We start from the raw sequence: 20852 nt of genomic DNA on the forward strand, positions 1-20852 counted from the left end.
AGGGATACAGCCAGCATTGGAAACATATGCCTTTAAGACCTAGGTGGCTGTACATTCAGACAGTGACGAGGCAGTCATGTGTTTGGGTTTACAACCAATGAGAAGACAGAACAACATACTTTAAAAATATGAACCGACAGAAAGAAGGTCTTTTTTCGTGAAGCTGGGACAGCAGGAGGAAGGGTGAGATTTTAGCTCTGAGCTCTGACCTCTCGGCTTTCTCTTTTACATTGTTTCTGTGTTTCTTATTTAATAAGACGGTTGGTTACATCTACATTACACAAATATTTTTTTGTATCATAAGTTTTTTTCAGACTGGCACCTTTTTGTTGTATTTTTTCTAAGAAAGTGATCATTTATCTCACTTTTATTTATTTACTGCATATTTTAATTAAAATATAACTGCATCATTTCCTCCTCCAAGACCCCTCCAAAATTCCTTCTTTCCAATGCTTTTCACATCTCATCCCATCACACTGATCATGTTCAAACTGATAGCATCTTTTTCTTTTATTGTTATTTTTGCATGCATGTGTATGTTCACATGCATGGAAAATATATAAATAGATGCTGCTGACTCTGTTTTTGCTGTTTGTGTGAACACAATTTGAGCACTGACATTTTTGTTTAAGACAAACAATTAAGCTATGTATCTGCTATTGCTAGGAGTCTTAGCTGGGGTCTTCCCTGTAGATTCCTGGGAGATTCCCTTTCACCAGGTTTTTGCCTGACCTCGAAATGCCCACCTCCCTCCACCATTTCCAGTAGACTCTTGCAGTACTCATTATCCCCATCTCCCCCAATCTGATCTTCCTTTTTCCCATCTCCAACCACCCATAGTCCACTAAGCAATAACAGATTTGTAACCTGAACTGGCCATCTTCTGTAATCAGATGGGTGCCTAGCACAACTGTCATTAGAGAGGCTTCATCTAGTTATAGATGTAGACCTACAGCCAAAAAAGCTAGGAGAATACTGCAGAAGAAGAGAAGGAAGGCTTGTAAGAGCCAGATCAGTCAAGCACACCACAAGAAAACTCACACAGGGGCTCACAGAGACTCAATCAACAACTAGGGAGCCTACATGGGACTGACATAAGCTCTCTGCATTTATGTTACAATTGTGTAGCTAGGTTCTCTTGTGGGACTCCTAACAGTGGAAACAGGGGCTATCTATGTCTCTTTTGTTGGCTTTTAGGACCCTACTCCTAACACTGGGTCTCCTTGGCCAGCCATAATACATGGGAGGTAGTAAGTCTTACTACAACTTGATATGCCATGTTTTGTTGATACACATGCGAGACCTGCCCTTTTTTAAACAGAAACAAGGAAGAGTGGATTGAGGGATGGGAACAGGTATGGATATGGGAGGAGAATGGGATGAAAGGAGGGAGGATGTGAAATAAATAATTTATTTAAAAAGATAAACAATTAGGAGTCTCTTTCCTATGAGATCTTATTTCTCCCTTTATCCATAGTCATCAATTGCATGATTTTTTCCCCTTCCATTTTGTATGTATGTTTATATAGCATTGTTCAGCTCTTGCTTGTGCAGCCATTTCTAGGAAAGACTGTTTCACAACAGTGTTCCTGATATTATAGCTTTTTGCCATAATATTGCAACTTTTTTGTCCCCTCATCAATAATGCTTCCTGAGCCATAGATACAATAGCTGTTATATAGTTGTAGTTATTGCAACTGGACTCCCCCATGATCTAGTATTGATCTCATCATTATGTCCAGTTATGGTTTTCCAAGAGAGTCTCCATTTACAATGAAAATAATCATATTAGATGGGGTATGATAGCTACTCATATCTGTGAGTATAAGGGTAAGATTTAGAATGTGGTTATGAAACGCTAGTCTAAAGGAGAATTCTGGGAAGAGGAAGGGCTGACTCAGGAGTTACCAGCCAGACACAGAGGATGCAAGATCATAAGGCAGAACTGAGAAAAGGTACCAAGCCATGTGGCTAAATGTAGATAAGAATTATGGGTTAATTTAAGATATAAGAGCTAGCCAGCAAGAAGCCTGAGCCATTAGGCCATACAGTTTAAAAATAATATACACCTCTATGTGTTTATTTGGGTCTGAGCAGCTGCAGGACTGGGCAGGACAGAGGAAAACTTCCAGTTACACTCCCCCTTTAATAGTAAACCTTTTCACATTGGAAAAAACAGCTAGTTTATCACATTGGTGATAGTAGGCTCTCCACTAAAATTCATGATCTCACTACTCAGAGAAGATGACAAGGTTTGTAGTTCCAAGGATGACTACCTCCTGGGCTTGAAGATTAGTTAGGCAGATGTTGGTTACCACCAACCTAAAATGCTTCTTAATGCTTCTCTATAGATACCTTGCAATGCTGGTCATTATTGTGGGTTGTAAGTGTCACTGGTTGATAGGACTATTAATTCTTTCCTTCTTTTGGCCAGTTGCATAGTATTTTTGGTACCATGTGAGCTAGACAACAAGAAGGTGGCTTTCTATTTAAATACAGCTTAAATAACCTGAGTCCTGTGTCAAAGTGTGAGATGTTGTCAGTAATAGTGGTTTACCTTCAACTTCTGAGAGGCAGCCAAGAGCAAAAGCAATTGCTTTGATAGTTGCATAGACTACACAGACCAACCATTAGAAGAGATATTTCTCATGGCTGGTACTGAATTTTTTTTAAGGCTATGGTATTTGTGGGAAGTATTGTCAGACCAAATGACACAACTTCCTTTAATAAATTGTATATATCTCATATAAGTTTAGGTAAGTATAAATGTGATAAGGGCCCTTGAGGCTTTATTAAAAAATCTTGGTGTTATTTGCCTCTCCTCCCTCTTTTCCCTCTTCATTAACCTCCCTCCCTTCTCCACAGATGGTTTTCCTTCCCCATTTGTTTATTTTCTACCTTTATATCACTTACATCCTTATATGCCCATCTCAATCCCTGAAACCCTTGTTCTCTTTATACTTTCCTGATTTCTGTGGTCACTCCTTTAAAAAAATATGTATGCATATCTGAAGATTTAGAGCTAGGATCATAAGTGAGAGAGAATATTTGAAATTTGTGTGTTAACAAATCTTATTTCAAATTCAGCACTTGACCTCAAGTAGTGTGTAGTGTTAGCACTTACAACATTAGCGTCTATATTTTTCTTTGTCTTTTCCTTCCTTGTCTTGTTATTTGTCCATATGTACATTTTTCTTTGCCTTTTCATTGCAATAAAATGGAACAATTTAAAGCAACCACTGTATACCTCTATGCTACAGCACTACAACTATTTATTTTTCCAAATTTGCCAAGAGTATCATTTTTCTTTCCATTTTTTTCTCTTGTATATAGGCTCTGTAACTGGAAACTGAACACATTCACAGGTATGTGACATGTCATCTGCTTCTGCAGCAGTGTCCATTTCTTTAGGAGTTGTCCTTGGTGGTTGCTCCGGTTTCCAGCCTCCTTGCATATTCACAATGTTAATTCTTCAGTGTGTGCTATTAGCAGAGATTGTGTGCCTTTCCTTTTTGTATGGCATTCAAATTAATTAAGAGAAGCCACACATAGATGATTAGTATTTTTCTTGTTCACACTCTTCAGAAAAACAGAACATGCCACTGTTCAAGTAAAGGGACTGCACTTGAGACTTTAATAATACTAGTTACTCTCTTTGGGCATCTGTTCCTCATTACAGAGATGCTTCTTATAATAATGATTTATTTAAGTGTTTTCAGTCCTTTATTTTCCTGTCTGAATCTTTGCTTTTTTCCTCTAATTCTCACCATTTTGCTGTCTGTTTCTCCTTCTAAAATTCCATTTGCATTATAATTATCAGAGCTACAAATGGCATCTATCTTGATAAACCAAATGGCTGAACTTACGGCTCATTGTCTATAATTTTTCCTAAGCATTTAACTGAGTGCTGTGTGTAAGACCATAGCATTAGGTACACATGGCATCAGCACAGCATTGTTTTCCTTCTGTTAGAAGCCAGTCTTTTAATCCTCATTATTTTCTACTTCCCACTCTGCTGATAGAATTTCTAAGTGTCTGTTAGCCTCAAACTTTTCTTCGTAGTTACACTCTGGAAAAAATAGTTTCATGACTTTGAATATAATTCATATAAAAAATAATTAATGCTTATTTACCCACATGTTTATCAAATCTGAAATACAGCAACTTTGGAACCAGTCTCTGAACTTTCAACTTGAAACCTATTTTTCATATAAGTTGTTACAAGATTTTACAAACAAAGTATAATTACAGCATTCCCCCTCTTCACATTCCTCTCCTCAAGTCTTTGTGTCTATCAGTAAGCTTCTTCTCAAATCCATGGCCTCTTTTTCTTTGTTTTGTTTTTTTTATATGTGTGTATGTGTGCATGTGTGTAAGACCTTTGCTGTAAACAAATTAACTAAATTGATTGGTTCTCAGGAATATGGTGGATTGGGGCTAATTTGCTCATTAAACATATAATTACCAAAATAGGACTCTAATTATGTAATGAATAGTTGGGGGGGAAAGGAGATTCAATTTTACTAGTTGCAAGTGAAAAACTGTTACAGAGCAAACAAAAAAAAGCACTCACCCTGGTCACAGATATTCACTATTATTAACGACAACTAAGAACATTTTACCTTTGAAAAGATACATGCTGAGTCTGACTATGGAAGGGGACCTCTGTGGAATTGGTGCTTTCATATGTTAAGGAAATCTTAGTACAAGTTGATTGCATAGATAAAGTTTGAAATACAACTGTCAACTTCTCCATCCAAAATTACATTCTTTTCTACAAGGCAGGATTCTTTTTAATTTTTTTTTTTAGTCTTTGCCATTTAACTCTATTTTCTACATAGTCATTCTAAAAACTTATGGTACCTCTGCAATTATTTAAGTATTTTTTTTTCTTAGCCTAGTTAATCTTACATTTAATAAAGCTTTGAAAGGCAAGATGTAGAAGTCTGTCTTTTTACTTTGGAGATCCCTTCTTTAGAATAATAAAATCTCATCCATTTACATATTACTTTGCATAATATCTGATTCAGCATTCTATATTCTCCAGGGAAATTTATCCACCACAATCTGAACAAAGTTTGGATGTGAAATTCTAATATTACAAAGTTAATCATTCTGTGTTACTGACCAGCAAGACTTCTTTCCTTGATCCAAATCACTTCTAGCTTCCTTCTCTGTACTACACAACAATGATTTAACACAAATTTCTACTTTGCCTACTATCTTAGTTTTAGCAAGAATCATACTGAATCACTTGGCAAGAACAACTGTCAACTCCTCCTATGCAAAATTACATCCTATTATACAAGCCAGGATTCCTCATTATTCTACATTGATAAAATGCACATTTCCAAAATAATGAGCACTATTCTTCAGAATTATTGTGCCTATCAGGGCTAACTTAACTCACCTTTCCTGAAATCTGAATGACCATTTTCCAACCATGAAGGACATTTATTAAGTTTCTATCTAATTTTTCCACAGGGAAATATTCTTTCAGAGATAACATGTCTAACACTTTAATGTCAGGGCTTATACTGGTGTGGCTCTTGCTGACATTCTTCAAGAGCACCCTTTCCTAAAGCGGTGATTGATAAGACACAGCTTTCTAGCCTGTAGAACATTCCCTCAAATTTGTGTTAAATCAGATATTGACTTCTTAGGACACATCTCAGAGTGTGGCCATAGCTAACGGAGTTCTGAGGAAGCAGCGGGGATAATGATTGGCACCAGTTCTGTGGAGTGTCACAACCATGAACAGTCAAGGAACTCAACTGTCAGATCATGGCAGAAAATGACAAGTTCATTGGATTTGCTTCAAGGGCAGTAGCAGAAGACTCACACACCTACGTTGGGGGTTGACAGGTTTTATTTAGAGTTCCCATCATTTTGGTTTTTGACCTCACCAAACATTTTTGGTAGTGGAGATGAGGACAGCCTTGATTGGCTGATGTTCAGCTCCCAGTTTTGCCTGTATTCACAGGGCAGTAAGTAGCTCTTTTGTAGCAGAAAGTTAAAATGACGAGCACACTCAGCGACTGCTTTGCCCAGGAATGAGCTGCTGTTTGCTTGTTTTTTTTTTTTCCTTTATTTTTTAAATGCATGTTACAAACTATTGATTCCATTTTTTTATGTCATAGGTACGTCCATAGGTGATTGCATATCCTGTATATAGGGAATGTAGGTACACACAGTGGCCAGAGGTATTTTATCTTCTGGAGCTGAAATTACTGCCATTTGTAAACTGCCTGATCTATGTGGGTGAAGGGATACAACTTCGGCCCTCTTCAAGAGCAAGAAGTTAAGCTATCTCTCCAGAGCCAGCAGTTTTCCTTTTTAAAGTATTATTAGGAATGCCCCCTGAATGAGGCTAGTATTGGGGAACTTCTCTGGTGTGGACCTGCTTCCTTTTGTTCTCCTAATGATGTCCTGTTTGCCACAATTCTACTATGCTATTCGAAATGTGCCAGAACATTAGATCTGTCTTCAGCAGTTAGTCTCATCTTGTGCCTCTGCCCACAGGAAGGTACAATCGCTGTTAGCTCCAGACATGTTCTGCTTCTTAGTGTTGCAAGAGAATGCTGCGAGCGTGAAGAGCAGCCCGGCTAATTTGAGGAGTAGAGTGTGCATGCAAGCTTCCTGGCACATGGATTTATAATTATTAAATTAGAATGGCTGATTTCACATTTACAAAATGTTTCCTCATGCTTTGTCTCTAAGGCCCTTTTAGTGTCCCCTAATCTAGGTACCCAGGAAGCGACTAACTTAAAAATCCATGTTTGTCATGGACTCAGACATTCACCATTCTTTAAAATGCAAAATTCGTTTCCAATCTGTTCTTATAATCAACAGAAATTTTCGCTTTGCATCTATCATTGGTAGCAATTGCATTATTGTTACATTACTTAGAAGTGCAAAAGGATAAAGTTTTAAATGTTTTCAAGGATACTTTAAAATTATCATTCATTTTTTGTTCCCCACCACCACCACCACCACCACAGGATCACAGAACACACATGAGCAGATCATCTTTAGGAATTTTAGTCAGGTGTTGTGAATAGGATATCCAAGGACAAGATGAAGTCACATGCCTTGATTCAAGGAAGATTTTACTTGAACGAAAGGGAGAATTTTAATTAGAAAATTTTGAAAGACTGAACAATTAATTTCTGAAAATTATATTTTTGAAAATAAAATAAATGACAATTCCCTGAATGTCTTTTAACTAAAAGTTTGAAATTGAAATTTACTACAATGTAGCGTGCGGCTTTCATTATTCCATTTGTGGGTACAGGTGAAAGCGTGAGAGAAACCCACAGAAGGCAGTGATTCCGGAGTTCCTGAGTTCAGAGGGTTTATTCAGTGAATTTTGCTTACCCTTTGTGTCCAGGTATAATCAATTGAGTTCCAGCACTGCCACCAAGAATGCCAGGAAGATTTTCCTTTAGAGACCTCAACTCAATAAAGCCAAGCTTTTCAGATGCTACAGGTAGAAATAATTCTGGACAACTTGGAATGAAGCTAAGTTAAGAAATTTCTTGTTATTTTGTTAGAGACACATAAAAAATGATAGTGCACATTCAAAATAAGGATGTGATCTTCTCCATGTACAGTCATGTTTAGATGCCTTACAATGACTGTATATAAATAAAATAAAATTTAAAAATTGAGGAAGATGGGCTCATTTACTCATTTTCTTAACTTAAAGAATTTGTTTTTGTAAAGGAAATATCAAAGTGGTTTAACAAGGTGTAGTGTTTAGATTTAGACATGAAAAAGGAGTGTTAGCCACAGTTAACTTTCCACAAAGCATTCTGGACCTAAGCACAGTCTATTGTTTGAGATGTCTTTAGGAAGATAACAGCCACCTCCTGCCAGCATCAAGAGCGAGAAACTTCTGTGTTTCTTCTGTTCAGTTTCCCTGTCCATCTCACATGTCTTACTTTGATGGGAATGTTGATGTGAAAAACTTACTTGTTCAACATTTGGACTATCAAAGTGTATTGTACATGGTGTGTTCTAGTAAAAGAACATCTAAAAAGTAGTATTTCTTTCAAAGTGCATTCTTTGCCTGAGATGACTTTCAGGTTGCTGTGTCTAGAACGGATTAGACTGTTGGCACCATTTTTTTAAATGACAGAATTTTTAGGGTTTATGTTACTGCTTTTTCATTTTTTTGCAACTTAAGGTAAGTTTGCATAAATAAATACAAATACACCACATATGGAAATTGTAGCCAAGTTTAATGTTATTTAGAATATGAATCATCTCTAAAATTCATCTATAATGTAATATCAGCTATCTGAAATATCAAAATGCCTTCTGTACAATTGAGCTACAAGTAAGCAATCAGGTCTTGAATAGATTCAGAAAAAAAAATGTTGTGTAGGACTTATCAGTACCTAAGGTCAAAGCATTAGATAATATGACTATTTATTTTATTTACAATCATTACAAATTATGTGAAAGAACTACTGGGAGATGGAAGCTTGATTTGCTCCATTATTGTAAAGATCCTGCATAAACCTACCTGCATGTGAAGTGAGTGTGTTCATTCCAAGAAATATAAGAGCGTTTCACAACAAAATCAACATTATCAGAATGTGCCACATTCAGAAACATCATTAGACTTTATTTTCTTTCATAAACAAAGAATCTGAAGTTGTTCATATTTGACAAATAATGACGTGTAATTTTTTAAAACTATGAGACAAAGTAGGCACAGATTAAAGGCAATTGCAAGGCAGCTAATATCCTAACAAAGTTTTAAAATTGACTGTTTTTCTTTATCATGCTGCTTTTATTCAGTGCTGCAGAGTACATCATCCCTCTGTTTATGAAAAGCCAGGAAGGCCAATGAACACACAGTGTGTGTCACTATTTGCTGTAAATATGTTGGTTATCCACAAACAGGATCAGTGGATAGCTTGCACCATTTAGAGATGGAGAGTTTATGAGCTGTAAGCTTTCTCTCTGCTGACTATTTGTCAAAGTGCTAGAAGTTGTGATTCAGGGAGTTTGGGGAGAAAATACATCAATAACTTTAGCCAAATATGAACCTTGAGAACTACAAATGTAACTGGACAGGCGAGATGTGCCCAAGTTTCCAGTATGAGCACAACTATTTGGAGGTCACCATTCACCAACATATTAGACCTAAGCTTCACTGGAGAGCATCTATGCCTGGTACTACAATCTCAACCAATGGCAACCTGGGGAGTCATAGGACCAAGGGTAGACTTACTACTGTTGTTTAACTAAATTGATGTCCTAACAACATACATATATATGAATATATCCCCATGTCAAAAGTAAGTCTTAGCTTTCAAAAGAGAGGATGACAGTGGAGGCAGAGACTCACAGTGGTCCAATGTGCAGAGAATAATTGATGGTTGATGTCTTAGAGTTAAGCAAGGCATTTATAGTATCCACTCAAAGGCTCAAGGACTTTGAGTAAGGAGGAGCAGAAAGAATAATAGTTGCAAGACAGGGTAAGGGTGCTCACGTGTCATCCTCTAAGCACAGTAGAGTCACTGCAATCTCTTTTTTCTTTTATTCTTCTCTTATACATTACATCCTGACCACAATTTTCCCTCCTTCTCCTCTTCCCATTCCGCCTCCCCTTTACCTGCCTTCTCTCCCAGATCCACTTGTCCTCTATTTCACTTTAAAAAAAAAATATCAGGCCTTCCAGGGAACTGAACTGAACATGGCATAACAAATTACAATAAGCCTAGGCATAAACCCTAGTGTCAAGGCTGAATGAGGCAACCCAGTAGAAGGAAAAGGCTCTAATCTTGAACTCACAGCACTGCAGTTATTTTCACTGGGTCAGAAGAACACTGGCCCTGTCAACCATAACTCAACAACAGGGGAAGGGATCACAGTGCTCTTCCCTTTACTGCTGAAGTATAACTAGTGGCTATTAACAGATGCAGAGAGAAGGGCAGTTATTAGGTTCAGTTGTATGACCAATGCTCAGAATAGCAAACTTTGATTGATAGGTGAAAACATCTGTCCATACAGATGGCCCTGGTTAAAATCATCCACTCACAAAATAAAACAAGTGAGTCAGGGATGTGCGAAAGAGATTCATAGAGAAGAAGAAAGTGAATAGACAGACAGGTAGATGATAAGTGTAATGGATATGCTTGAGACACAAGAAGAAAGTTGTCAAGGAAAAATTTTGATCAATAATTTTTATTGAATGGGCCCATTTACCTACTCCCACTAATATGTACTTTGAGGAAGATCCAGGAATGACAACTATCTATCTCTGAATAAAATTTTGTTGCTTTATTTACACTGAGATTTTTTAAAATAATTTTTTATTTTAAAACAATTATTTTCTTTTACAAACCCCAGTTTTCCCTCCCTCCCCTTCTCCAACTTCCCCCTCATTCCACCCCCACCCCCTCATCATAGAAGGTAAGGCCTCCCTGGGGTAGTCAACACAATTGTGTTTTTATTTTTATTTTTTTTTAAAGATTTATTTATTTATTTATTATATATACAGTGTATTGTCTGCGTGTATGCATCCTTGTAGGCCAGAAGAGGGCACCAGATCTCATTACAGATGGTTGTGGGCCACCATGTGGTTGCTGGGAATTGAACTCAAGACCTCTGGAAGAACAGCCAGTGCTCTTAACCGCTGAGCCATCTCTCCAGTCCGTTGTGTTTTTATACTTCTGAATTCTAAGTGTAAATGATCTATGAATATTGATGATATAGAAATAATATAACTTGCCAGTGAGAAATCACTCTGCACAATTACAGATAAAGGAAAAGGTTCTTTAGTAATAGCACATGTCCAACTTTGGTGGTAATCCAATAGGAGCTAGCCTTGAAGAGAACATTTTGCTGCTTTTATACACTTTAGGCAAATGTACTCCACATGGGCTGTCATCATTCAATTTCTTTCAGTTCCTGGCCACAGGTTGCACTCTGAACAATTTCACCAGAGCTAAGAGACTGCAAATCTGGCCGCTTGGGCCAATGGGAGATTTACACAGTCAAGCTGTTAAGATGTTACCAGAACTCCTTTTCCCCTTCTTCTCTCTTCTTTATTTTTCTATATTTAACATTTTTTGTTAAGAATAGATTTTTTTTTCTTATCATAATGTATCCTGATCATGGTTTCCCCTCCCTCTACTCTTCTTAGTTCCTCCCCAACTCCCCTCCTATCTTTATTCACCCTCCTTCTGATTCTCATTAGAAAGCAAACAGGCATCTAATGAATAACAGTTTGATTTAAAATGAAGTATAATAAGATAAAATGAAGCAAACACACAGAGACCCACTTGTCCACACACTCAATAATCCCATGAAAACACAATACTGAAAGACTTAATATATACTCAAAGGACCCTTGGAGTAATATATATATATATATATATATATATATATATATATATATATATATACACACACACACACACACATACATATATACAGGTATATGTAAACACACATATACATATGCACATATATATGTGAATATGATATATATATACATATACATATACATATATATATTTATATATAAGTGCACCAGTGCTGTTCAGTGTTGTTTTCTTTTAATAGTGTTTAACCCAGGTTCATCCTGCCCACTTGGCACATTTGTGCTTTTCTTGAAAAGAGCACAGAGTCCAGAGTGGATTATTGGAGCCAGAGGGACCAAGGACACCAGAAGAAAACACAGAGTCAACTGACCTGGGCCCTCTTCACATACATTGCACTTGTTTGACTTTATCTTTTGTGGGACTCCTGACAGAAGGAGCAGGGCTATCTCTGACTCTGCCTGCTTTTGGGACCCTGTCCTCTTGCTGGGTTGCCTCTTCCAGCCTTAATAAGCAAGAAGGTGCCTAGTCTTGCTGCAACTTGATATGCATTGCTGGATTGGGACCCCACACTGTCTTCTTAAGCTGTCAATTAGGGGCATGTTCAGTGATATGAAGATGGTCCCAATGACTGTTTGCATGTCAGGGTTGTCTCCTTTGTTATGAGATGAGAATGAAGGTCAATCTTGGTGAATAAACATCAGCAGAAACTTTTTCAGAAACCCTAAACTTCAATAATGGTGCAAAACTTCCTTTTTTAGTTTCTTCCAAGTCTGACTAGAATAGTATTTATTTTTCAGTCATATTGGGGGCAGCATGCCTTTAGTTAAATTCTATTTTATATAACTTAATATTTCCTAAGCACATTTATTAGTAAATCCTTCATAGCATTAATTTTATTGCTTCAAGTGTCTCCTGCATCCCTGTAAGAATGTCATGAAGAACCACATGGAACATAGAGAGTCAATCTTTAATGAGAAAAAAAGCCTTCCTTCTGAGGGGCAATATTCTAATTTGGAGAAAATGACTAGGGAACACTGCTCTGTTACCTAACATTGCCAGTCTGCTCTCTTTTCTTTCTCTTCAATAGCACTGCTATTGCATAGCTCAAGGCAATGTTATGGTAAGCATGGCGACAACTTTGCCAAGTGGCCCCATTTCTTGTTACTTCAAACCATATACCACATAGGTGCTTAAAAGATCCTTTTAACAGGACCCCAAGAAAGACACGGGGATCACCCAATGATGGAGAAATGGATGAGATCTACATGAACAGCCTGGACATGAGTGGGGTTAATGAAGGGCAAAGGTCGAGGGAAAGAGAGCTTGGGGGAGCAGGAGATCCCAGTTGGATCAAGAACAGAGAGGGAGAACAAGGAATAGGAGACCATGGTAAATGAAGACGCATGAGAATAGGAAGAAACAAAGTGCTAGAGAGGCCCACAGAAATCCACAAAGATACCCCCAAAACAGACTGCTGGCAATGGTCTAAAGACAGCCCTAACTGAACTACTCTGGTGATGGGATGGCCAAACATCCTAATTGTTGTGCTAGAAACCCCATCCAACGACTAAGGGATCTGGATGCAGAGATCTATGGCTAGGCCCCGGGTGGAGCTCGGGGAGTCTAATTAGTGAGAAAGAGGAGGGTTTATATGAGCGAGAATTGTTGAAACCAAGGTTGGATGAAGCACAGGGACAGATAGCCAAACAAATGGAAAAACATGAACTATGAGCCAATGGCTGAGGGACCCCCAACTGGATCAGGCCCTCTGAATGTTTGAGACAGTTGATTGGCTTGATCTGTTTGGGAATCATCCAGGCAGTGGGATTGGGTCCTGTGTTCATTGCATGAGTTGGCTGTTTGAAACCTGGGGCTTATGCAGGGTCACTTTCCTCGGCCTGGGAGGGGGGACTGGACCTGCCTGGACTGAGTCAACCAGGTTGATCTCTGTCCTTGGGGGAGGCTTTGCCCTGGAAGAGGTGGGAATGAGGGGTGGGCTGGGGGGAAGGGGAGAAAGCAGGAGGGGGGAGAACAAAGGAATCCATGGCTGATATGTAGAACTGAATTGTATTGTAAAATAAAATAAAAATAAAGATCCTTTTAAAACCAAGTCTCCATTAGACAAATCTGCATACATGTCCCTTTCTATAGAACCAACACTTTCCAAAACTTCATATTTCGGACTTCTTATATTTACTTAATAGATCATTTTCGTAATCCTAGAAACTTAGTTCTCTGTGAGTATTATAATCCCAAGTGCTGCATACATTTTATGTATTTTTTTCTTCACTTTTTTTATTTCAATTTTCTGGGAATTTTCCTTTTCTTTGTTGCCCAGCACCAACTGTCACCCTACAGGAAACTTTCCTGGCCATTATAAAACACTGTTAAAAGTATGGTAGAGTCTCTATGAGATTAACCTTACCACAAGTCTACCTCTGCCATCTCTCTAGAACTTTAGTGCTCTGCTTGTAAGATGAGCAGCTATAGGGCAGAAACTATAACTGGAAGTTTTCCTGGTCTCGCCCGGCACTAAGTTCCTACAGCCACATATAAAATTCCCGTGTCCCGCCTGGTCCTGCAACTGCTTAAACCCAAGTAAATACACAGAGGCTTATATCAATTACAAATTTCATGGCCATGGCCTATGGCTCAAGCTTCTGGCTAGCTAGCTCTTATATCTTAAATTAGCACATTTCTCTTAATCTATAAGTTGCCATCTGGTCGTGGCTTACCGGTATGCTGGCATGTTGTTCCTTCAGTGGCAGCTGATGCCTCTTCAGCTCTGCCTTTCTCCTTCTTCTCTCTCTAGTTTGAATGTCCTGCCTAACCTTATTCTGCCTCACCATTGGCCAAACAGCTTTATTTATCAACCAATCAGAGCAACACATATTCACAGCATACAGAACAACATTCCACAGCAAGAAACTACTTTTTCTTTACATTGAAAGACATTTGTAGCTTCACTACTAAAATAAATTCTCATTATTTATTTTTTGAAATATGTCAAAAGCATATTACCAGTGTGTCGATCAAGTTGACTGATTAATTTCTTTAAACAGAACTTTAAACCTATGTCATCCAGAAATATGTCTAATTCATACTATGATATGTTTAATGTCATACTAAGATAAATGTTTTTGTCATGTTGGCTTGTTGACATTTAAAGTTTATGTAAAAATAACTCTGACACATCAGTTTCTTCATGATCTTGAGATTTGCTACATGACCTGTATTTGCTCGGGTGCCTGTAATCACACAGAAAACAAAATACACAAAGCATATAAACAGAAAAATATTTTTCACAATTGGAATTCTGTGCCTACCATCCTGTAGTCTTTCCCTTCATCTAGAACCTCTTGCAAATTCAGCTAACCTCATTTAGACAATGAACTATAAAAATGACACATTCTAGGCAAGGCTTCTATCACCCACTCACACCCTCAGTTCTGTCTCTGAAAGTTCAAACTGTTTTCTGTAAAAGCTTCCCCACCCCATGTGTCCTCTAGATAGGTGCTTGTTATTCTAAAGTTCAATGTAAAGGAGTTTGATATAACATGTTAGGCAACAATAAATTTATGCAGCTACATCTTATCAGAGTTGCTGTCATTTAACTTTGGAATATTCTGGTAATTTTTTCCTTTTTTTAAATTTTAATTAGCTTTTGGTGTGACATAGATTGAATATAATCTTCTGATAAAATTAAAATTGGCTCTAGAATGTTATATCTTATTTTTTGTCTAAAATTCTGTTTCTGTATATTGCAGGAAAATGTTTTATTTTTCTTTCCTGGTTTCAATCTGTTAGCATCAAGTGTCTACGTAAGTAGGTGGATATTATGTGATTTATTTCCTCATTTGGAACAACATAATTCTTAGGCTGTACTTGATGGCAGGTTATATAGTTCTTTCTGTATGAAATCTTGACTTCTGAATAATTTGAACTTGGTCCTTTGATTTTTTTTTATCGTATGTTTTATGAGGTATACACTATGTTATTTCAAATGGCCTTCAGCCAGGACAAAAAAAATCAATGAAATCACTTTCTTAAGATGTAAAAATTTTTCTGGTTTCTCAGATATCTTGAGTCTCTCTTATTGTATGAGTTCAGGTATAACTGAAAATGTGTTTCTGAACTTAAGAACTATTTGAAATTATAATTATTGATTTATAAATTCAGCTTAATTAATAAAATATGAATTTAGAGTATTTCTTGTCAGTTACATAAGAACACTTTTGGTCTACAATGTGATTTTATCATTAAGCTTTCTGAGCACCTCATCCTTCACGTTGGCTTGCAAGTGTCCCATACCTAACATGATGTTCATAGTTACACCACCACCAAGCTTCTTGTACAGCTGATGTTTTTAAACACTACAGTATGATAATATTGACAAAGGATTCAATGATCATGCTACTATTATTATTGCATAATTTTGACACATAAAATACTTTCTGTATTTCCATGTATTAAGGAATTCAAAAACAGTATTTGTTTTACACAGAAAATTAACTTTGAGTACAAAGACTGAACTAATATAAACACACAGTTGATCTTACAGAGAGACAAATCCTTTTCCTTATATAATACATACTCTACTAGGGAATAGTAAATCAACAGATAGGGCTAATCAGGGTCAATAACAGTTCTTCAAGTCATTGCAGGTATGTCTTTGAAGGAATTTTGGAGCCCTACTTATTTCCTAACTCTTTCTTTGACTTCTTAGTCATGAGGTGAATATTCTTATCTGCCATATGTTCCCTGACACATTGTGTCATCACAGGACCAATGCCTAGGGGGCCAGTTCATCATGAGCCAAAACCTGTAACTCTTTGAGTCATAATAAAGCTTTTTTTTAATTAAGGTGATCATCCTTGTTATTATTTATAGGGTATACCCACACACAATATATATATTGTGTGTGAATAAATTTAGTCATTATGAAATTGCCACATTAGGAGTCTTACAACACTTAAACATTTAAAATGAGAAAAAATATGAGGTAATGAGAGCTAAAGCAAACTGATCAATGTTCCATCATTAATAATCAAAAAGACATGGCTACACCTGACATGCTGATAAAGGGTTTAATTCTTACTAATCATTTTGCATTAAAAAAAAGAGGTCAGTTTTCAGAATTCGGTATTTTCAAGTTGTTTCCACAAATTTTAAATGAATTCATTTATTAATGGATTCTTTGGAGCAGAACAATATTTATTCAATGGAAGATAAGCCACTCCCTTCTAGTTTTGCATCTCTTAACCATATTAGTGACAAGTTGAAATGATTAACCTTGGGACAAAAGACATTGTCTTTCTGTTTTGATTGGATCTCTATGACAGCTATTCTAAAATCCATTGTGAAATTGACTGTTTAGTTTCACGAGGAGTCACATGTTGTGACTTTGACAATTAAGGAAACAAAAGAATAGATATTCCTTGGTGACATCAGTCAATGCAGGTTTGGGCAGATGTTGATATTATCTTTCTTAGCATACTTCTTTCTAACTGAACATGCATTTCAAACTTTAGTCATTTAACTTACAGAAGTTACTTTCAGACTCTTTGATCCTCTTATGGAACATCTCTGGAAGAAACAAAATGGAAATGTCGATATTCTTTCCTTGCTCATGGCAAGGGCATAATAATGACTTTTAAAATATTTCAACTGAGAAACAACTATATATAAAGAAGGAGAAATTTTCTCAGCTGCCTGATTCATTGTTTGGAAAAGACAGAGGACAGAGTGATTCTTTTTGTCTCAAATATCAAAGCTCCTATTGCCAATGTGTAGGAGGAGAGAATGGAAGACACACTGGAAATACCTCCTCAATGAGCTGCATGGTGTTAACAAAAGTTACTGACTGTGTCTGGGAACACGGAGATTCCATTTATTTGCAGCTAACATGTATGAAGAGGTAAATATATTATGTAATTGTAACACGAGAAGATCTTATGCAATAAGGATTATAAGTATTCCTAATTTCAACCCTGAGTCTAACATATAGTAAGAGACAGTGGATGATTCCAAGGAAATAGTGTCTTTGACCACAGACTGGCCAAGGCACCTGTGAATACACATCAATGTGCATCAATACAATGCACAACACTGGTGTAAGCCCAGTCCAGACCAAGTACTAGCATGGAGAGGGGAGGTGGTCATGGAGTTGCAGCTCTATCAGAGAACTATTGACAATTCCCAGCTGCTGGGAGAAAAAAAAAGTCAGTTGTCTCTGGAAGTATAGACCCCAAGAAATAAACATGCCCCAGTAGAAAGCCACATGTCTACAAATATTTTACCAGTACAATTTGGCCCTTTTGGATGAAAAAAATTAGAGAAAAAATTGAGCAGGAAGGGAAGGGGGCATGGATCTGGGGAGAGCTGCAGGGAGAAAAAAAATGACTAAACATGTTATATGAAATTCTCAAAAGTAAAGTTTGCTATGAGATTGTCTCCTAGTCATAACAAAAGTTCCACCTATAAAGTCTTTCCAACATGACAGCCTAAACATGAACTGAACAAGGATGGCACCAATAGACATGAAAATGTCTAGGCCTCAAACCTACAGAAAGAACTATAGACAAATAAGGAGGAATAGTTTTCCCCAGGGAAGAACACACCAGATGGTTAGACAATACCAAATAGCCCTGAAAACATACATACATGTGATATTATATAGGAGGAACAAGTTACATTTCAAAATACATAGATAAATGCATGTAATAACAATAAAGAGGTCCTGAAATTTAAAGGGAACAAGGACAATTAGATAAAAGGTTTAGCGGTAATAAAGGGAAGGGGGGAGTAGTGTATTTCTATTATTACATATAATTACATATAATTTGGGATTACATTGTAATCTCAAAAAATAAAAAAACAAATAAAAACTATCATGCTGCATGAACCTTCATAGATTATCTCAGGGCAGGGTGGCAATCAGGAGGCAGGGTTGACTGGTTCTCGAAGTTTCTATGCTAGTATTTTATAGAACTTCATCCAGTCCCCAAGAAATGGATTGTAGCACACAGGATGCTCTTCCATTGCCCCTGCCCTAGCTACTTGCCTCACTGTGAGCTATCTAAACAAAACTAGAATAAGAAAATGGGGAAGAGGACTGAAGGCAGACCCTGAGCCTGTTCGAGCAAGTCTGAAATTCCCAAATGAGGACAAATCCCTGCATATTTCATTCAGATACAAGAGCTGTTGCAATAAATTTCTCCAAGGAAAGGCTCTTTAGTTAAGAAGAGCAGTCTGAAAAGCCATTATCCCGTGCATCTTCCCACCTCAAAGTGATCTGGGTGTGACAATTCTGTACAAACTGAAGCCAGTGGTCACTGCCTTTTAGTACCTGCAAATGTCACTGCTTTATTTTCTTAATGGTGATATTCACCTGGCAGTATCTGTTGTCTGTTGTAAAGTCTAAATTATGAAGATAAGCTAGGTTTGGACAAGTGTGTATCAACTGCATCCATGGAGCTCAGTTAAGCATCAATTCATGTCTAAAAACAAGAAGAAAAAGATAAGATAATATGATTGTTTACTATATAGAAGAGAAATAATACTTTTCGGTTGGAGCTATCAAAGGTGAAATCCTAGATTTATTAGTTTATATTCAGAAACATTTAGTATTTAAAGGGAATAGAATGTTTGTTTGGATTGCAACAGATGCAGAATTATCCTACTATCTTTAATTTCACTCCCTAGAGTTAGGATATAAAAACAGCAATATCCAATACATGGATTGCAAGTGTGGAATGGAAACTAATTCAAACTGGCACTGGAAATGGGTAAAATATTTTCATATCAGAGTTTTAAAATTTTAATGCTATCACCTTATTATCAATGCCATCAAATGTCTTACTAAACTGCCTAAAAGTACAGTGATGGAGATGGGATTGAAACCCAAGGATGGGTTGTGGGTGTGCAGCACTTCACAGATGCCAATGTTTATCACTTATAGAAGCACATTATTTATATGAGGTTTTCATTTAAAGTGTTTCATTTCATTTAATCTTTATGTAATATATAAACATCAAAACCAATCTGAACTTTTGTAAAAAAAAAAAAAAGGGCTGCCTATAAAACAGTTATTAAACTTATAAATGAAACGACTCTTTGAAGAAAGGCTCAAAAACCCTACAAGAAACTGTGCAGACTCATCTTTAATCTGTCCTAGATACATTTATTTTTGATTATTTATGGCATTAACAAAGATTTTTGGCTCACTATTACTAATCAGAAATCAAAACAACATAACTTTTCCAATGTGATAGAAACCAATGACATTTAACTAAGTCATGGTTTTTAAGTTTCTTCATCAATCCAACAAATTAAAATTAAAAACAAACGTCATGGCTGACTAAAATTTTACATAAGATAATTAAAAAGGCTGACTTAATATTATTGATCTTCTATTGCTTCCACTTTTCTTTCTAGATTGAGTCAACATATTCAGTGTAAGAGAATCACTGACATAGATCAATCATTTCAAAAACTCCAGTGCATTTTCTCACTTCTCTTTAAGTTGAGACAGGATTTCATGTAGAAAGTTTACCTCTAAAGCAATATTGTGAAACCTCAATAACATTTTATTTATGTTGGTTATTTCCCTTAAGAGTAACAGTTTTTATCATGGCGTCTTGATGTCTGCAGCACCTAACCCAATGTCTTACAAAAAAATGAACTCAAATGTATAATAATCATAAATGACATTACCAGATTAGTACCCAGTCATATGCTAAAGGGACTAACCAGAACTAATGTAGGATTTTTGATTCATTAAATATAGTATTTACTACAGTTTGTGAAAATACTGAATTATATTTTTTGCTAAATAATCTTTGACACATCTCAATTATGATGAAAATAAAGCAAATATTTTCAGGAGAACTTTGGTCTGACAGCGGTTGAAACCACATTTCAGTGAGTAGTAGAAATTTTAAGCACTGAACACAAGAAATGAAGTTGTGAGAAGAAAAGGAAAGCATCGATTTTAGCTAATGAATGTTGTTCAGCTTTTTATAATTCGGGATTGTTAATACTGGAGATGTTTTCTTTGTAGCAACAAATGGATTGAGTGCCGCCTTGATAAGCCGTCTTCACACTCTGTTCTGGTGCCAGCATTTGGTAAATACAGCCTGGTGTCTGCTGCTGCCAATGTCTGTTCCATACTTCAAATTAGAATCCATGCCCTAGAGTGGTGTAGTCGAAGCATGATTGACAGTGAGTGCCTGAAGAGCAGAGGTAGCAGGGGTGATGGGACTAATACCAATGTCATAGATCAATACTAAGTGAAGGCTGAATTTCAGATTCCTCCCTTAACCTATTTTGGTGGAAGTGCTAATAAGCAGTGAAGGAAAAAAAAAGTCTTCTAAAGTCAGAAGAAAAGTGTTGCTTACTGTCCTAATTCCTTCTGGATCCCAGAGTAGGCAACATGCCTAATTCTCCTAAGCTACGTCAGTAGCATCCACAGTTCAAGATACATGAATAAAGATAAATGAGATGAGTGTG

The sequence above is a fragment of the Peromyscus maniculatus genome, chromosome 10 (genome assembly GCF_049852395.1).
Source record: "Peromyscus maniculatus bairdii isolate BWxNUB_F1_BW_parent chromosome 10, HU_Pman_BW_mat_3.1, whole genome shotgun sequence".
Taxonomy (NCBI): Eukaryota; Metazoa; Chordata; class Mammalia; order Rodentia; family Cricetidae; genus Peromyscus; species Peromyscus maniculatus.